General features: G+C 36.2%; 1 non-coding gene across 1 annotated transcript; it reads right to left on the minus strand.

Moving 5' to 3' along the window:
* Positions 1-19,446: 19,446 nt before the first annotated feature.
* LOC117312890 (U6 spliceosomal RNA) lies at positions 19,447-19,552 on the minus strand. The gene has a single exon (XR_004527294.1). It is a non-coding gene; the product is annotated as a U6 spliceosomal RNA (small nuclear RNA).
* Between the last annotated feature and the right edge of the window lie 266 nt (positions 19,553-19,818).

The following is a 19,818-nucleotide window of genomic DNA, read 5'->3' on the forward strand; positions in this document are numbered from 1 at the left end:
GTTTTTACTTGCTCCTTCATCTGTGATATATTTTTGTTGTTGTTTCATGTTTTTTTTTTCTTTTTTTTGTTGGGTGGTGCTGTATTCCTGTCTTACTGGTTGTTTGGCCTGAGATGTCCAGCACTGGAGTTTGAAGGCAGTTCGATAGAGCTGGGTATGAGAGCTGAGATGAAGACCTCCAGGAGGTCTCACTCTGATTGATATTCCCTGGCTCTGAGGTTTTCTGTTGGTGTAGCAGTTTGGACTTTGAGCTCCCACTACAGGAGCTCAGGCCTGACCTCCAGTCTGGGAACAAATATCCCGCAAGCTTTGTGGCACGATTGAAAAAAAAAAAAGGAAGGAAGAAAGAAAAAAAGGAGCAGTACAATATCAAAGAATATAAAACAAAATAAATTTAGAAAGATTAAAAAATATATTAGGAAAAATAAAACTATAATTGAAACAACTGCAACAAGGTAAAATAAAACCACAGCAGAAAAAAAAGCAGGTGTGGGGCAAGAAGCCAAAAAGAGAGATCACTAACAAAGTATAAAGAATAAAATAAAATTTAAAAAATAAAAGATTTATTAGGAAAACTAAAAATATAAATGAATCAACAACAATGAATCAACAAGGTAAAACAGAACCCCAATTTAAAAGAGGAAAAAGGAAAAGAAAAAAAAAAGAAAAACAAGCCTTGGCTGTGGGGCAAAGTTTAGGGGTTGTGGAACTTAGGCAAGGGTGGGGTTTAGGGTGGGGTGGGACCTAGGTAGGTGGGGGTGTGTGGCTTGAGCGTGGGGTGGGGCCTCTGCTTAGGACGTTTGCAAAAGGGGAGAGGCAGCTCCTCGAAAGGAAGACCTCTGGAGTGTGGGGTTCCAGAGTTTGGAGGTGAGGCCCTGAGTGAAGGTGGGGTTTAGGCCAGCATTGGAGGGGGTCTCGGAGTGTAGAGGTGGGGCCCTGGGTGAGGGTGTAGGGGCAGGGCTTGGGCTCTGCGCAGCAGGAGGGAGGCTCCAAGGGCAGAAGATTAGGCTTGGGAGCCCAACAGGCTTCCAGGGGCCTAAGTGGACAGGGAAAGCAATGGCTGCGTTCCCTTCCATTCCTTCGTGCCCCACCCCCACCATCTCCTCCAGGGTCTCCCCCGTTGCCTCTGGACCCCTAACCCTGGATGGGTCTGCTGGGTGTAGGAACTCCTTCTCTCCCCCAGCTACCCTTCAGGGGTGCCAGTCCCGGAGGTCTGGCCTTTACTTTTGCTCCCCCTTCACTCCCTCCCACTCCCTCAGGACCTGCACTGCTGGAGGGGGCCTAGGTGGGCAGAGGTTCAGGCCCGTGATCTCAGCAGGTTCCTGGGGGCCCAAGTGGGCAGGGGAAAACTGGCCATGCTCCCTTTTGATCCTCTGCCCTCCCAGTGGTTCCCCAGTTTACCCCTTCGAGCATGGGATCCCTTCCCCTCCCACAGCTGCCCCTCAGGGGCGCCAGTCCCATCCCACCTCCACTTCTCACCCCTTCACTCCCCCCATGCCCCACGTCCTATCTGGTTGCTGGGGTTTCCTCCCATCCCCTTAGGTGTCCGTGGTCCTCCACTGGTGCCTGGTAGGTGCCCTAGTTGTGCAGGGACACGAATTCCATGTCCTCCTAGTACACCATCTTGACTCCGCCCCCCCCATTTATTTATTTTTTTGCTAGCTCCAAACATTCTTTGGTTTGTAGCAGCATAACCCCAATCTCTGCCTCCATTTTCACATTGCTATCACACCTCTGTGTGTCTTTCTCCTCTTTGTATACGGACACCGATCACATAAATCAGATTGGAATAGGAGCCCACCCTACTCCAGTATGACCTCACCTTAACTCAGCTAATTACATCTGCAACAACACTATTTCCAAATAAGGATACATTCTGAGGTACTGCGGATTAGGACTTCAACACACATTCTGGGGACCCAGTTCAATCCATAAAACCTACTGAATCAGAATCTCCCTCTGGTGAAGTTCACAAAAATATACACACAAACACACACACACATATACATACAATTACACCATTTGAAAAAAGTTTAGGGTTCCATTTTTCCTATTTTCTATCATTTTACATTTTTATTGTGGTAAGTACACTTAACATTGATGTCTACCCTCTTAACAAATGTTTAAATGCACAAAACAGTGTTGTTAGGTCTAGGCACTATGTTTTACATTAGGTCTCTAGAACTTACTTATCTTGTATAACTGAAACTTCATACTCATGAAACCAAGAAATTAGCACATTTAAAAGCTGAAAAAAATAATTGACAAATTCAGTACCCTAATTAAACCCCTGCTTTTAATTTTGATTGGTCCATGTGTACAAGTCTAAAGATAGGAAAACTATACTTTATATGCTTTTTACATATTTGTCATTTTTTATGCTTCTAAAAAATCTTTATAGATACCAAATTTATGGCTTTCTAAGTTTATTGCTTTGTGTTTCATGGGTCTTTTTAATTTATATTATCTCATTATTAGATATTTCAGATCTTTGCATTTTTTTCAACCAAATCATTAACACTACAACTAACATTTTCCAAAATATAGTTATTGTTTTTAAATTAATGCTTAGGATATATTCTTAGGAGTAAAGTTTAATAAATAAGTACATTTTTGTAAACTAATGAAGTACTGCTGTATCCTTGAAGTATTGTACCATTTTTTATCATCAGGAGCAGGACATAAGTCATTTCACCTCTTCCAACTTGGATATAAACTTCCCCAAAGAAATGAAAACATATGTTCACACAAATACTAGTATACAAGTGTTTACAGCAGCATTATTCATAATACTCAAAAGTCAAAAGACTCCAAATGACTATCAACTGATGAATGGACAAAGAAAATGTGGCATATCTATAGAATGGAATACATTTTGGCCATAAAAAGGAATGAAGTATTGATACATGCTATAACGTGGGTCAACTTTGAAAATATGATGCCAAGTAAAGAAGCCACATAGAAAAGGGCACAACTGTATGATTTATTTCATACAGTTTATTTATTTCATGTGAAATAAATCATGAAATATCCAGAATATGCAAATCCAGAGACACAAAGGAGATTAGTAGGGTAAGGATGAAAGGAAGAAGGGGGATTGACTACTAATGGGTATAGGGTTTAATTGGGGGGATGACCAAGAGGCTCTAAAATTAGATTGTGATGAGGTTGAACAACTCTGTAAATATACAAAAAACCACTGAGCACTTTAAATGCAAACGGTGTAATAGATGAATTATGTCCCAATAAAGCTGTTAAGAAAAAAGTCTATGCAAAATGCTGTGAGAGTACAGACAGTGACAATTCTGCCAAAGATCCCAAATCAGTAAGAAGTAAGTTTATCTGAGCTGAGAAAGGATTCTAATGGGTGCTTGGTCCCCTGTTTAGAAAGAAGATGAGAGTAGGAATGTTTGTAATAAGGAAGGGTAGTGGCATTTATTCCACACTAAGTGCTGAATCTTCTCCTCAAAACAGTCCTTGTGAGGTACTCAAAGGCACTGAAGACTGTGAGCTCTGGGAGGGCAATGACCATGTCCTCCTCACCCCAGGATCCCAGGGCGTTCATCAGTTAATATTTTTTTAACTGAACTGACCTGAGTTCAGTATTGTTTTTCCAATTTTACAGATGGTGCCAAGTACTAAAAAATAATGAAAAATAAAGGAGTAAATTGTTAGATACTAAAGAATCCACTTATAGCTCAATTGAAAAGTATATTTTTAATTCTCTTTTCTTATTATTGATAGAGAAGGCTGAAACTTGGGTTTAGGTTTTATTTTTCAAATTAAAAAAAATCAACTGTCTAGAATCAACTTGTCTAGAAGCATTTGTAAAATAAGATGTGTGTATTGCAGATAGCAAAAGAGTCAGAAATTAGAACCTAGCAGGTGGTGCATGGGTGTTTGTTATATCCAGATTCTCAACAAGAGCCCAGAAAAGAGAATCAAGGTTGCCAATTAAAATATAGTTTTCATAATGTCTCAACTCTTTGATTTACAGAATGTGCTAATTCTGCCTGCGTGTCTTGAATAAATTAGTATGATTATGCTTCTTAACCTGCTTGGTTCTCTACCAGGAGAATGCTGGTCTCCCGTAAGATGTCATCTCTTCCTACCAAAAAGCTGAAGGTGCTTAAAGTGAAATCCTCTTTTAAGTGCTCAAAAAGACAAAAAAATTAAATTGTCTCCCCATCCATCACAGGCTGATCTTCTTTGACTTGGTCAGTTTGTGAGGTCTCACTGAGGGACCAAGAACAGCACCAAGAGAGGTAACTGGTCCTGTTCAGCCTTGGAAGCTGAGAAATAAATTAAACAAGAAATCAGTGTTGGAGTTCCAACTGGGTTTCTAAAGGATGAAAAGTATTTGAATATGCTGCTCCAATAGCACTGGCTGACCCTAGAGTGATGCCTTAATTTATTATTAGCAGTTCCTAAATGTTGTCCTTTAATATGAGAAACTCCTTGGAAAAATTCTCCACCACCCCTTATTTGGCTTCAAGGGCTTAATTGTATCCTGAGAGGAATTTAAGAGAAGGGAGAGAAAGCTAGCAGAAAAGGAAGCTTGGATGAGGTGGACATTAGGAAAAGTAAATGATGGACCAATTAAGGAGGTGAATATTTAAAGAAAGTAATTTACAGAGAAATTGTTCTTATTTAAGGTGATAAATTTAATAAGTGACAGAAAAATAAGACTGAAGTTGTTCCATAATTTTTGTTTGTTCAGATTGTGTTTTTGGTTTTTTAGGTTTAATATAGAGCTCTTTCTATTAAACCCTGATACAACTTGTTTCTATAACAAAAAAAATTGATAAAATATTTCTATACATGTGACTGAAAAGTCTTAGAACTCAAGTATTCTATTCATACGTAATGCCAGCTTGAATAAAGAAATGTTACTTTTTCCAGTGAAATTTCCAGTGTGATTGTGGATGACAGCATTTATCTTAAAAACAGTGATAGAGGATTAAGGAGAGGCCACTTGTTTATTTGGTTGTAAAACTGCCAAAATTAAACTAAAAACAAATAACTAGGGTTTTATTTCACAATCAGGGCCTCCCCAAAAATTAAGGCAAAAATTTTTTTAAATTCTATGATTCTGCTGGGGCCCAACATGTGTGGATTCTCATTTTAATTAATACTTTTCAAAAAACAAATTATTACTTAAGGTGTAAGCAACATAAGGAAATAATTAGGTTATTGCAGTATGCATCATCTTCACTTTGTGTCTTGTGCAGTGTGCCAGGATTATGGAATTACTTGATCATTTTTAAATCTTCATTTTCACATTTTTTTACCCTGTAAAAAGTTGGTACAAACAAAATCTCTTTAAAAGTAAACAAAAAAGGGAAGATTTTTATTTTTATTTGTTTTTCTTGTTGAAGCATTTAGAAATGACAAATGCCTGCGTGGATTTTCTTTATGAGTAGTAGGTTTGGTCCATAAAAAAGATAAACTATTTTGTCAGATCACAAGACAGGAGCACATTTCAGTGATGTGTTCACTGAATGGAAATCACATTTTTCTACTGTCCATAAAAAAAACACTTGTCTCTTCGGGAAGGAATTACACCATGAAAATTGTTTTAAATGATTTTTAGTGCAACAGAGCTTGCATTGATGATTCTTAAAGATTGTACGGATAGAGAAAAAAAAGGACGAAAATATAGATTTTGAGAGCTGTCAAGAAATTAAAATATTTAAAAGGACAAAAGATTCACCAGCCAAGCTGAGCAGCATCATGAATTGTGTATTACTGAGACCATTCAACAATCATGATGCCTCTTGTCACCCATGTGCATATTAATTAGCTATTGCTGCAAAATAAATTGCCCCAAAACATACACAGAAGCTTAAAACAGCAAATATATAATGGTTCACATAGTTTCTGAGGGTTAAGAATATGGGAGTGGCTTCGCCAGGTGGTTCTAGCTCAGGGTCTCTCATGAGGTTGCAGTCGAGATGTTGACCAGGGCTCCAGAATCTGAAAACTTGATGGAAGCTGAAGAAGTCACTTTCAAAGTCTCTCTCTAACCCATGGGCAGCAGCCTTCTTTTCCGCCCTTCTTCATATGGATGTTTGATATGATAGCTAAGTCCTACTACAAGGCTTGAATGTAATTTTTAATATCTTTGAGTAACATCAATAATTGGAATGATATTAAATTGTGATATTTAATGAGTAATCATTGGCTATTTAGGTCGTTTCTAAGTAGTTTGACTATTTAGCATGATTTTAGGTTCACACACTTCTGCTTTTTAATTTATTTGCTACAGAGAAGCTATATCTTTGAGACATGTTAACAAATGTATTCATTTTTGCCACTTTGAGAAGTTGTAAAAGGGATATCTGAGGTTTTACACAGCTGTTATGAATACTGAAAAGTCCTGCAATTCTGTTAAAATGCTGGTATATGATGCAAAGTTCACAATTTTCTACTCTCCAGTTTCTTCTGTGAAATAGAAATTAGTTACTTTGGTTAAAATTGATAGTTAACATAAGTGGTTCAGAACTGAAATTGAGAAATTATTAAAATTTATTTATTGACTCATTTAAAAATAGCAACAATGAACACATTTTATGTTAATAATATCTTGGCATTACCATAAAATTAATTCTGACCTCACAGGACTCCTGATATCAGACATAAAGTATCAGTTATTTTTGGAACAGGAAGAACATAATGAAAGACAAAACTTAGAAAGTGAATTAATTTGCCTTGACTTATTTACCATAGTTTGAATAACCATGAAAAGTGTTAACATCTTAGCAAAGTTTGTTGAATTATGATAGACTTGTTTCCCGGGTTTAATGTTTATTGCCTTGCCTACAATATGAATGGTGCACTAGTTTTCTACTGCAGCCATAGCAAATTACCACAAACTTGGGGGCTTAAAGTAATAAACAGCCATTTATTATCTCACAATTCTGCAAATCAGAAGTCCAGGTACAGCGTGGCTTATACAGTTGTTGGCTTAGATTCTTACAGGCCAAAATCAAATGTTGGCAGGGCTTGCATTCCTTTCTAGAAAGCCTGGGAAAGAATCAGCTTTTAGGTTTATTATTGATGGGTTGTTGGCTAAAATCAGTTCCTCATAGTTGTAGAACTGAGTTCTGTTTCCTTCCTGGAAGTCAATAGAGGTTTTTCTCAGTTCCTAGATGCCACCTACATCCTTTAACTCATGAATCCCTCATCTAGCTTCAGAGCCAGCAATGGCCGATCAAGTCTTCCATTTTTTATTCTCTCTGACCTCCACTTTTACCTCTAAAGCCTTCTCTTCTTTCCTCCTCTACTTTTAAGGGCCTGTGGGACTACACTGAGGTTACCCAGATAACCCAGGAAAGTCTCCTATTTTAAAATCAGCTGATTAGTAGCATTAATTACATCTGAAAAGTCCCTTTATAACAGTACCTAGATTGGTGTTTGATTGACTCACCGGGGACAGGAACCTTGTGGGAACATCCTTAGAATTCCACCTACTACAAAGGATTATTTTACTTTTCTGTATAAGCTCCCTAGAGAGCAAACATTCTGTGATATTCTGAAATAATTTTTTCTGCTTTATATTGTCATTATTATTCCTTTCATTATTTAAGAAAACAAAGGTTCCTCATTTATGAAAGACCTGAGAGGATTTTTTTAATCATATTACCTTCTGTGTTTATTTATAGATATTTATTGTTACTTTGATTAAATATGTAACCAGTTTTTTTTTCCCCCTCAGGCACCCATGATCCTGATTAAGTTTCCAAACTACCTTTGACGACATCTTTTTTTTTAACTTTCACTTTCATAAAATCAGATCCTAAATATAATAAAAACAAATGAAAATTTTTAGGATCTATTTTGCACCTAAAACTCAGAGATTCTCCAGAAGATACCTGATAATTTACAAAGATTTGTTCTTTCACCTTATAAAGAGAGGAGTGCTAAAAGTAGTTTTTTGTTTTGTTTTCCATATGGCATGCAAGATCTTAGTTCCCTGACTAGGTATCAAACCCATGTTCCCTGCAGTGGAAGCTCAGAGTCTTAACCACTGGACCATCAGGGAAGTCCCTAGTTTTTTGTGGGTTTTTTGGACATATGAGCATTGATGAGTTTTGTGGGAAGAGTTGTCAAATCAGTAGAAATGCTCAGTCATATCTAAGTTAAATTTAAGTCAAATGTCCTTTAATGTAACCATTTTAGAAAGTATATGCTTCATGAGATGTCCCCAAAAGTTTGACAGTGCCCTCACTTTCCATATGTTTTAACATTAGGAGAAACACTAAAATAGTATGAAGTAGTTATGCTGAGTTTTCCTGTATTTTTGGAGTCCTGGTGGTGCTTTGCCTTATATTAGGCAATGGCAGTGTAGTATTATTAGTCATAATTTAAATTATTATATAAAATGCTTACTTGACTACACCTTTCTTTTTCATTTTGAATCTAGCATGTTCTAGGCCAGTGGTTCTCAGATGGGTATGTACATCAGATTTACCTATGGAATTTTGTAAATATACAGATGTCTAGGACCTACTCCAAATTTACTGCATGTCTTTATTTGATATTATTGATTTATTCGTGGTATAGTATATATATCTCACAATTATATACTTGTCAAGATTTTTCCCTTACAAAAATTATGTTCATTCATTTTTGTATATGAGATGGATCATTCTATACCTTTTTTGAAAATATGCTTAATTGGTGTACTTATAGACATTTTGTCTAAAACTTTTCTTTCTGACTATATTATGTTTTGTATGCCCCAGAAAAAGCCAAATTTCCTTGTCAGTTGATTATTCTTGTTATGAACTCTTATCAGAACCCTCACATTTGAAAATTACTGGTAATAAATTAATCACAGTCATTTTAAGTCTCTGTCAACTACAGATTCATAACAATTCATAACAATTTAGTAGAATCTGCTTCTGTAAACTGCAACAAAGCATTTTAAATGATGTAATATTATTCTTACTGACTCTTTCCCCAAAACATGGACACCCCACAATTCAGAAACTTTTATTCAAACTTCTTACTTTGCATGGCAGTAAAATGATTTGCATAAGTTCAGTAAGAAGTTGTCCTCCTTTTTAGCAGGATATAATTGGAAAAATTGATTATGCAATCAAGACCTTGCCCAGAATGTCATATTTGAGAATAAATGCTTGCTTAATCAGGTATGACTAGCAACTTTTAAGGAACTAAAGTTGACCTTATAGAACCAATGATTTCAAAGATCTCTTGGGAATGCTGGCTTGGTACTTGACTTACAGGGTCCAGCTTACAAGTGAGTAAGGAAGATCCCCTCTTGACAAGTCAGGACCCTCGAGATATTTGCATATCCCCCCAAAAGAAAAGTTCACCCAAATTTATAGGTACTACAGGTGAATCTTGATTTCATGGCTTCTATTTTTATGTTTAGCTTCAGGACAGCCAATAATGAAGCAAATATGTAGAAATCATATAGATGTTCTATAGATTAAAACATCTGTTAGAAGATAATTATACCCATAACGATTTTTAACACCAAGCACTTGAATTTCCAGATTACCACAATGTGGTACAATAGTGACAATAAAAACAAAACCAAAAACAGCAACAAAAGCAAACCCCTTCAAATCTATTAGTTAGTGGAAGGGTGAAGTCCATGATTTAATTGTTTAATTAGTAAACCAGGACTGGGAAATGTCCCAAGTGGGACATATGTGACATAAGTATAATACTAAAAATAATTTTCTATATAGAGTTTTTACTTTGAGAAAGATTTCATCTTCTAGTAAGATTTATGATTGGCTTATTAAATCTTCTCTAAGTGAAATTATTGTGATGACAAAGTGCTGCTGTAATTCACTTATGTAGCCATGAAATACAATGGTCATGAGAATGGACTCTGAGAATGTCCATGAGAACCTCCTTTAAGCTTTGGTTTCATCTTTATAAAAACCAAGATCATATAGGATTCTGTACAGAATGCTGAGAGAATTAAATGAGCAAAGGCAGGTCAAGGATTTAACATAGAACAGGAAAGGCATTAGACTTTAGCCCCCCACACACCCCCTATCACATCATGGTAGTGGTGGTCCTATACTTTTCCTGAAGTAATTTAAGAAAGTTGCAGGACTACAATATTACTAAAATGACTGAGAACAGCAAATGATACTCCTACACGTATGAAATCAAAGCCAAGTGTTGGGAAATCCTATTTGGCCCATTCCAGGGTAATCTAAAATCTCAGCAACAACTGTCATATCATTGTGCTATACTACTACTGTCGTACCAGTCTGTCAAAAAATTCAGTCTTAGCCTTTCTCCTCCTTCTCCTCCTCCTCCTTCTTCTTCCTCTTTCCTTTTACTGAAGTATAATTGATTTACAATGTGTTAATTTCTACTGTACATTATGGTTTGTAGTGGCTGAGTGGGTAGGTGGGGGCTCTTTTCTCCAGGGCAGCATGAGAATCCAAGAAGCTCATGAGGTACCAGGAAAAGAAGGCCATGTGATCTTCCGTACACCTTGTCCCCACAGAGAGCTGATACTTCCGTGTCCAGATCTTGCATGTTCCCTCAAACTTCATGAGCTTTCTTTCCAAGATGGGGTGAATTATTATTCTAATGGCCCCCAGTAAGCCATACCACAAGATACACCCCGTTGTTTTAGTCATCTGTCGCTGAATAAATGTTGTTGTTTAAAGCCATTAGGTGCTGGGTGGTTTGTTATACAGAAGGAGATAAGTGAAACACAAGAGTGGATGAGGAATCTTTGATAAAGTTTCTCCTAAATTCTGGCTATTCGCCTCATAGATCTTGTCAGCTCCTCCAACTGTTCCCTGGGATGGAGTATGAAACTCCACTTCTAGGACCTGCAGCTCTGCTTTCAGTCCCCTAGGTATTGCCCTTTTCTTCCTCTACCTCTCCGCTCTGAACTTGAGGCTGGTGTTAAAGTGAAGGCAGTCTTGTGGGGACTGTCTTCTCAAAGTTTACAGTTTTGCAAATTCATCACAATGTTAAATGGACTCAGTTTCTTCTTGGGTTTCAGGTGAGGGTATTTATTGAATTAAATGTGCTAATTAGTATTTTTTCATACTTATCTATTCACTTTCTATTTGAAAGCAGATATCTGTATGAGCAACCTAACACCCTAGATCCTTGCTACTCAAAGCTCAGCAATACCTCAGGACCTTATTTGAATTTGCATCTAACAAGATCCCCTGGTGATTCATGGGCACATTCAAATTCGAGAAACATTGCCCTAGACACTTTACATTATAAAACAGGAAGTTTTAAATCCTAACATACTATTTACGTATTATATGACATTGAATAAATTCCACTAAGTCGGAATTTGAAATACTTAAATGTAGGCAGTGCTAGTTTGTTACCATGTAAAGCAGTTTTGAGAAATGCAAGCAATTTTCTGGCAATCCCTTTGCAAATTTAAAGATGCAAAATGTGACCTAATGGAACAATGGTGACATTTTCTCTTCTAATGAAGCAGAGCGGTTATATTTTAATTTGAACCTCTGAGCTACCATTGCTGGCCTTCATCTCCCAACTCTTGGGGTGGCAACATTTTTACAGTTGGTTACTGGTGTGAAAATAAACAAAGACCACTCAAGTTAGAAAAAAATACAGAAGCTATTTATAAGGATAAACCACTATCATTTGTGTTTAGCAAAGATTCGAAGGCATAGAGGGAAGTGGGAAAGTTTTATAAGTGAAAATAAAGGAAAGGCTTCAGGGATGCTAAGTGTAGAAGATGTTGGCTTGGGGAAGCTAAAGGTGGGCAAACCAGAAATGGAGCATCTTATGCTATTGGTTTGGAGACCATTTTTGGCTTTCTTTGATTGCTATTGAGTTGGAAACAAGAGCACAAAATAAAGAAGTTGGCATTCATTGACCAAGTTCTGACTTCTCTTGGCTGATTGTTGCAGAAGTTATGGGTAGAGCTCTATTGTCATATATGGTCTGTCCATGTCCATTTGTAGGTTCATTCTTTCACTGGGAGGCTAATTATGCTGTTTGTACAGTATACTGTGTTTTCAAATGGAAACTGCACTGCAACAGGAGCAGAGAAATGCTTTTAGAAACAAATGCTGGTTCGTAAGGAAATACATTTGTGAGACCAAAAAAAAAAAAAAAAATCAGATAAATAATAGACCTATCTCAAAATACCACATTAGCTCACTTGGTAACATTATTGACCTAGTTGAAAAGACTTGCTTGCAAATGTTTATCCAAGTAATAAAGACTGACTGCTGTTTGTTTTCAGAAATTGTCCACATTATAGAATTTGCTCTCTTTGCATTAAGGAGATATCTACCAGAGCTCTGGACTGATTCCTCATTGTTTTGAATCTTGGAATTGAAATGTGTTGGGGTTGATGTAAGATGGGAAAGCGTATTCCACAAGGGGATATTCTACAAAGGCATATTCAATTTTGCGGAGTCCTGAGAGACAGTTGCCTTCAGATTGAGATATATCATGCCCCTAAAATGTGTCTGCAGCCCAGACATTCTTGATTGTCTTTCCTTCCAATCCAGTTGAGGCATCCCTTCAGAAAAATCAGATCTGTCTATTCTTACCTCCTTCGAATTAGCCAACTTTGCTTTGGAACCTTTAACTTTTCCCTTTCTACCAGCTCCTCACCATGAGATTTTAAACTTATTTAATCATCACTCTTCTGAAAATAAACAAATACTCTTTTGGCCATATTTTCTTACAAATATTTCTCCTCTGCTCCATGAAAGAATGGTCTCTACTTGTCCCCACTTACTTTCCTTTCACTTACTCTTCACTCCTTTCCAATCTAATTTTTATCCTCATAATCCACAGCCATCTGGCTTATTGTAGTCCTAATATTGCTTTTCCTGCAGAATTGTGACTTAAAACATTTCCATCAGTTTCTTTTTCCTTTTTCTTTCTGATTCACTCTATTTCTCTGCTTCCCCTCCTTTTTTCCTTCGTGGTCTGTCTTTAAATTGATACACCTTAATTCAGGGATTTGGATCTTGGTCCTCTTCTCATTGCACGGTTATTCCTGAGAAACCTAATTTGCCCTTGGACTTCACCTATTGAAATGATGTTGACTCCGTTAACTACATCTCTAGCTTGGAACTCTCTCCAAATGTGTGTATCTGTATTCTTTTTTTAAATTTACTGAAGTATAATTGATTTACAATGTGTTAATTTCTACTGTACAACAAAGTGATTCTGTTACACATAGATATAGATATATACATATAGATATACACACACACATTCTTTTTCATATTCTTTTCCATTATGGTTTATCACAGGATATTGAATATACTTCTCTGTGCTATACAGTAAGACCTTGTTGTTTAACCTTTCTCTATATAATAGCTTTCATCTGCCAATCCCAAACTCCCAATCTATCTCTCCCCCACCACCTCTCCCCCTTGGCATCCACCAGTCTGTTCTTTATGTCGGTGAATCTGTTTCTGTTTCATAGGTAAGTTCATTTGTGTCATATTTTAGATTCCACATATAGCTGATATCATATGGTATTTGTCTTTCTTGTTCTGACTTACTTCACTTAGTATGATAATCTCTAGGTCTATCCACATACCTGCAAATGGTGTTATTTCATTCTTTTTTATAGATGAGTAGTATTCCACTGTATATATGTACCACATCTTCTTTATCTATCCATCCAAAAGTCGATGGACATTTAGGTTGCTTCCATGTCTTGGCTATTGTAAATAGTGCTGTAATGAACATCCAGGTGCATGTATTTTTTCAAACTACAGTTTTGCCTGGATACATACCCAGGAGTGAGACTGCAAGATCATATGACAACTCTATTTTTAGTTTTTTGAGGAAGCTCCATACTCTTTTCCATAGTGGCTTCACCAGTTTACATTCCCACCAACAGGGTAGGAGGGTTCCCTTTTCTCCACACCCTCTCCAGCATTTGCTGTTTGTAGACTTTTTAATGATGACCATTCTGACTGGTGTGAGGGGGTACCTCATTGAAGTTTTGATTTGCATTTCTCTAATAATTAGTGATGTTAAGGATCTTTTCATGTGTCCCAGGCAATTTTTATTCTTGCCAATTAATACTTTCATGTTCAGGTTATACATTAGAAAAACCATTTTAGGTTCTCTTAAATCCATGAAACCAATTCCTGTGATTTCTCCAGAGTTAGAGTCTAGAGGCTACCAATTTCACAGGTGCAAATTATTGTGCTGGAGGCTGAACCATGGACAACTGCCCTCCACGTGTGGATTATGTGTAAGTCAGGGTTGTGGAAGGACATATCTGAGGGTAGAAAAAACCCAACAGGTAAAGTGAGTCACAACCATTTACCTTAATACCTTATTTTTTCAATGATTTGTTTCTATTTAAGCACCACCTAATGTTTCTTGTTTATCTAATAATTTTATTTTAAAAATAAATATTCATGATTGTAATTTTGTCTTTTTTGTTGCATAGCTTTAAACCACCTTAATTGTAATATATTGTTATAGTTCATTAATTACTATTTCTAATGTTTTATTTTGTGATCATTCTTATTAAATGAAATTAAAATGTATACATTTTTTGAAAATAGGCTATTTTTAGAGCAGTTTTAGGTCGCAGAAAATTGAGCAGAAAGTACAGAGAATTCCTATATACCCTCATCCTCACAAATGCACAGCCTTCCCCACTATCAACAGCCTACCCCTAAGTGGTACATTTGCTACAACCTATGAACCTACATTGACATAGTTGACTATATTTATGTGGATCTATCTTGGACTCTCTATTCTGTTTCATCAATTGATTGATCAATCTACCTTTTTTTGTTTAAATCAATATCACGCTGTCTTCATTTCTGTAGCTTTATAGTAAGTCCTTAAATCTGGAGTTGTCAGTTCTCCTACTCTGTTCTCCTCCTTCAATATTGTGTTAGCTATTCTGGGTCTCCAAATAAACTTTGGAATCTGTATATCAATGCATACAAAACAACTTGCTAGAATTTTGACTAGAATTGTGTTGAGTGCATAGATCAAGCTTGGAAGATCTGGTACCTTGACAATATTGAGTTTTCCTATGCATGGAATATCTTTCCATTTACTTAGTCATTTGTTTTCATTCATCAGTGCTTTAAAGTTTCCCCAGTACAGATCTTGTATACATATTTTTTTAGATTCATATCTAAGTATTTCAATTTTGAGGTTCTAATATAAATGTATTGTGTTTTTAATTTCAAATTCTGATTGTTCATTACTGGTTCACAAAATACATGGTTTTCACTTTTTAGCTTTCCTGTCACACAGGCTCAAAACAGAAATATAATAACAGGAGTCACTTATCTCTGGATTTTTTTTTTTTTTCAGTAAATATCTGCACTCAACCGAACTGAAACCTAAAACATGAGCAAATGAGCTTAAGTTTCCTCCTTTCCACTTTCCACAAGTCAACGGAAACTTAATGGACAATATCATTATTTCTTAAATGGGTAATGAAGAAATTCAACAGATAAACCTGGAAATTTGTCCATTAAAAATTATTTTTCAAGAATTCTAGAAGAATTAATGTCTTTATTTCATTTGAAAAAATAAAACACTTATTCACAATAAATATAATATCTTGGCAGAGCTCTCACTTCACTGATCTGTGTGGGACTGCATCTTCCTGGGCATTATTCTTCAGTGGGGGAGGGGATGACTGCTTTAATCTTTTCCATATGTGTCATTGACAATGGACCCTCAAGGGAATGCATTTCTCAACATTGATAAAAATTATAATATCTGCCAAAAGACTGACATGCTGGTTGGCTTAGAAAGGTTTATTACTGAATTCAAGATAGGCTTGGCAGTTTCTGATACCAAGTCATGTGCTCAGACACTATCATATTTGGAATCTGAGAGGTATATCTTGCAGGAGATGTGGAATTAAAGCTCACTTGTGTGAATTTTAAGCCTTCTTGTATTAAATGCACAGCAGCTTGACAAGGCAGAGTCTTCAACTGTCTGACAAGAAATCAGATTATTGTGGATGATATACATGTCCCTCACTTGCAGACCTCATGACCCTCAAGTTTGAGCAAGAAGAGCTTACATGTAGCTCTTAGGTTGTTCACAATCAATAGAATGGCTTTTAATTTTAGGCCTAACATAAGCTATTTTTCCTACAAGGCTGGCATTTTTGTGAATTTTTAATATATATTTGGTTCTCCATGTTTACTACCTGTCCACATGAAAAGCAAAAACTGGAATAATAAGGAAATTGTAGTACAATGCCACTGTTAGTTTGGGCCTCCTCTTTTCTCTTGAGAGTTTGATAAAATCTAATGAAATACTCAACTCCACGTCCTGTGGAATTCCTCAAAAGTTGTGAAATTTCCCAGATGAGCTAAGATTGCATGGCCTTTCTGGCTGAGAATTTCTGTTTCTTCATTTCATAGATTACTTTATATCCATGATCCATATATATTAACTCATAAATGAAACCAATTTCCTTCCTTAATTTCAATAACCATACAAACACAATTAATAAGTAATTAAGGAAATAATAATGCTGTTATATTAATACAGGACTAAAAAATATGAAAATAGTCAATTGGACATCTTGGAAGTGCAAATTACATTGAAAAAAAGATAAACCTCAAGATATGAGGTGAACAGAAGATTAGTAGAAGTAGCAATTTATAATATAATTTATAATTTTATAATTTATTCTGAAATGAAATTGTATTTATTTGGGCTAGAAGGAGAACTATCCTCTGAACATGATACCATAATATTATGAAATAGAAAAGTAAATGAAAGAGAAGTTAAGAGAGATTGAGAATCCCAATTGAGATAGACCAAATAAAAGTTAATGAGGTTCCAGAAGTGGAGAATAGTGAAGAGAACAGAATTATTTTATTTCATTTTCCTGATTCAAAAATATTATAAACTATCAATTAATTTTGTAATTACTACATTCCTCTGCCCTTACCCAGTTCATCTTGTTCAGATGAGGCAATCAATTAATCTGTTCTTCCTTCCACATTCTTTCACCTCTCCCCTTGATTGTTCATTATATATATCAATCCTACGTTGTCAGGTCATATAACATTTTTATTATGTCCAGGCTCCAGTTGCCACATCTGTTTTAGTCTCTAAATTAAGATATACAAATTTCATTGTCAATCTTTCTGCCTTATTTTGCTGGCAAGTCTTGATTAGAAGAAATCTATTCTCCAAGTGTCTCCTCAAGTAGCAATCAAAGGAAAAGTATCCCCTGAGTTTTTGCATGTTTAAAACTATCAGTTAGTATTTTTGATAAAGGAGGAAAGAATATACAATGGAGAAAAGACAGCCTCTTCAATAAGTGGTGCTGGGAAAACTGGACAGCTACATGGAAAAGGATGAAATTAGAACACTCCCTAACACCATACACTAAAATAAACTCAAAATGGATTAAAGACCTAAATGTAAGGTCAGACACTATAAAACTCTTAGAGGAAAACATAGAACACTCTAGGACATAAATCACAGCAAGAAACTTTTTGACCCACCTCCTAGAGAAATGGAAATAAAAACAAAAATAAACAAATGGGACCTAATGAAACTTAAAAGCTTTTGCACAACAAAGGAAACCATAAACAAGACGAAAAGATAACCCTCAGAATGGGAGAAAATATTTGCAAATGAAGCAACTGAAAAAGGATTAATCTCCAAAATTTACAAGCAGCTCATGCAGCTCAATATGAAAATAAAACAAACAACCCAATCCAAAAATGGGCAGAAGACCTAAATAGACATTTCTCCAAAGAAGATATACAGATTGGCAACAAACACATGAAAGGTTGCTCAGCATCACAAATCATTAGAGAAATGCAAATGAAAGCTACAATGAGGTATCACCTCACACCAATCAGACTGACCATCATCAAAAAATCTACAAACAATAAATGCTGGAGAGGGTGTGGAGAAAAGGAGCTCTCTTGCACTGTTGGTGGGAATGTAAATTGATACAGCCACTATGGAGATCAGTATGGAGGTTCCTTAAAAAACTAAAAGTAGAACTACCATACAACCCAGCGATCCCTCTACTGGACATATGCCCTGAGAAAACCATAATTCAAAAAGAGTCATGTACCACAATGTTCATTGCAGCTCTATTTACAATAGCCATGACATGGAAGCAACCTAAAAGTGTCCATCAACAGATGAATGGATAAGAAGATGTGGCACATATATACAATGGAATATTTCTCAGCCATATAAAGAAATGAAATTGAGTTATTTGTAGTGAGGTGGATGGACCTAGAGTCTGTAATTCAGAGTGAAGTAAGTCAGAAAGAAAACCAAATACTGCATGCTAACACATATATATGGAATCTAAAAAAAAATAATAATAAATGGTTGTGAAGAACCTAGGGGCAGGACAGGAATAAAGATGCAGATGTAGAGACTGGACTTGAGACATGGGGAGTGGGAAGGGTAAGCTGGGACAAAGTGAGAGAGTGGCATGGACATATATACACTACCAAATGTAAAACAGATAGCTAGTGGGAAGCAGCCGCATAGCACAGGGAGATCAGCTCGGTGCTTTGTGACCACCTAGAGGAGTGCGATAGGGAGGGTGGGAGGGAGACACAAGAGGGAGGAGATATAGATATGAGGATATATGTATACGTATAGCTGATTCACTTTGTTATAAAGCAGAAACTAACACACCATTGTAAAGCAATTATACTGCAATAAAGATGTTTAAAAATAAATAAATAAAAATAAAATGCATACCTTCGCTCAAAATTAAATAAATAAAACTATCAACTAGACTGAATGTATAATTCTAGATTCATACTAAATATGAAAGTTATTAAAAATGTGATATTTTAGTAACAATATATAACATTATATTAAGACACATCATTATATTAAGACACATTTATTCATTCATTCAAAATATATTTCGAGCACCCACTCTATTAGTGTCCCTGTAATAAAAATGGAAAACCTTACAGAGAAGGAAAACACATCAGCCTATTTTCTAGTGAAGACAAAATGTAGTGAAGAAGATATAATTAAATAAACACAATAAAAAACAAGCTATTTTATTCTAAAGTAAATGGTCAGATGGAAAGAAATTCAGTTCTCTGAGAAGATTTTACAGAGGAACTCAAATCTGGAGAGTAGAGGCAGGAAGGGCTTCCCAAAAAAACGATGCTTTTTAAATTTTTATTTTATATTGGAGTATCATTTATTAACAATGTTGTGTTAGTTTCAGGTGTACAGCAAAGTGATTCAGTTATACATATACATGTATCTATTCTTTTTCAAATTATTATGAGAAAATAATTTAGGTTATTACAGAGTATTGAGCCTAGTTCCCTGTGCTATACAGTAGGTCCTTGTTGTTTATCTATTTTAAATATAGCAGTGTGTACAGGTCAATCCTAAACACCCAATCTATCCCTCCCTCTCACCCTTCCCCCCTGGTAACCATAAATTCGTCTCTAAGTCTGTGAGAAAAATATGGAACGCTTCATGGATTTTCATGTTATCCTTGCCCAGGGGCCATGTTAATTTTCTCTGTATGGTTCCAATTTTAGTATATGTGCTGCCGAAGTGACACCAAAGGAAGTGATGCTTGAGATGGTCAGGAGGAGTGAGCATTAACTGTGGGGTTGATAGAGTCTTCAGGGGAAACACCATCCACAAAGCTTCATGGCGAAGAAGGCATGAACAATTGGGGAAAAGGCTGTGTGGCTGTGGGAGGGAAGGATGGAGGGAAAGCACCGGATGAGTTTGGAGATCCAGGTATGGTCCTGGTCATCCAGGGCCTTAGAGACTGTGGAAAGATGTTGGTGCTTACCCCAAGATCAATGAGAAACAAGTAAT

Source organism: Tursiops truncatus, chromosome 6 (genome assembly GCF_011762595.2).
Source record: "Tursiops truncatus isolate mTurTru1 chromosome 6, mTurTru1.mat.Y, whole genome shotgun sequence".
NCBI classification, from domain to species: domain Eukaryota; kingdom Metazoa; phylum Chordata; class Mammalia; order Artiodactyla; family Delphinidae; genus Tursiops; species Tursiops truncatus.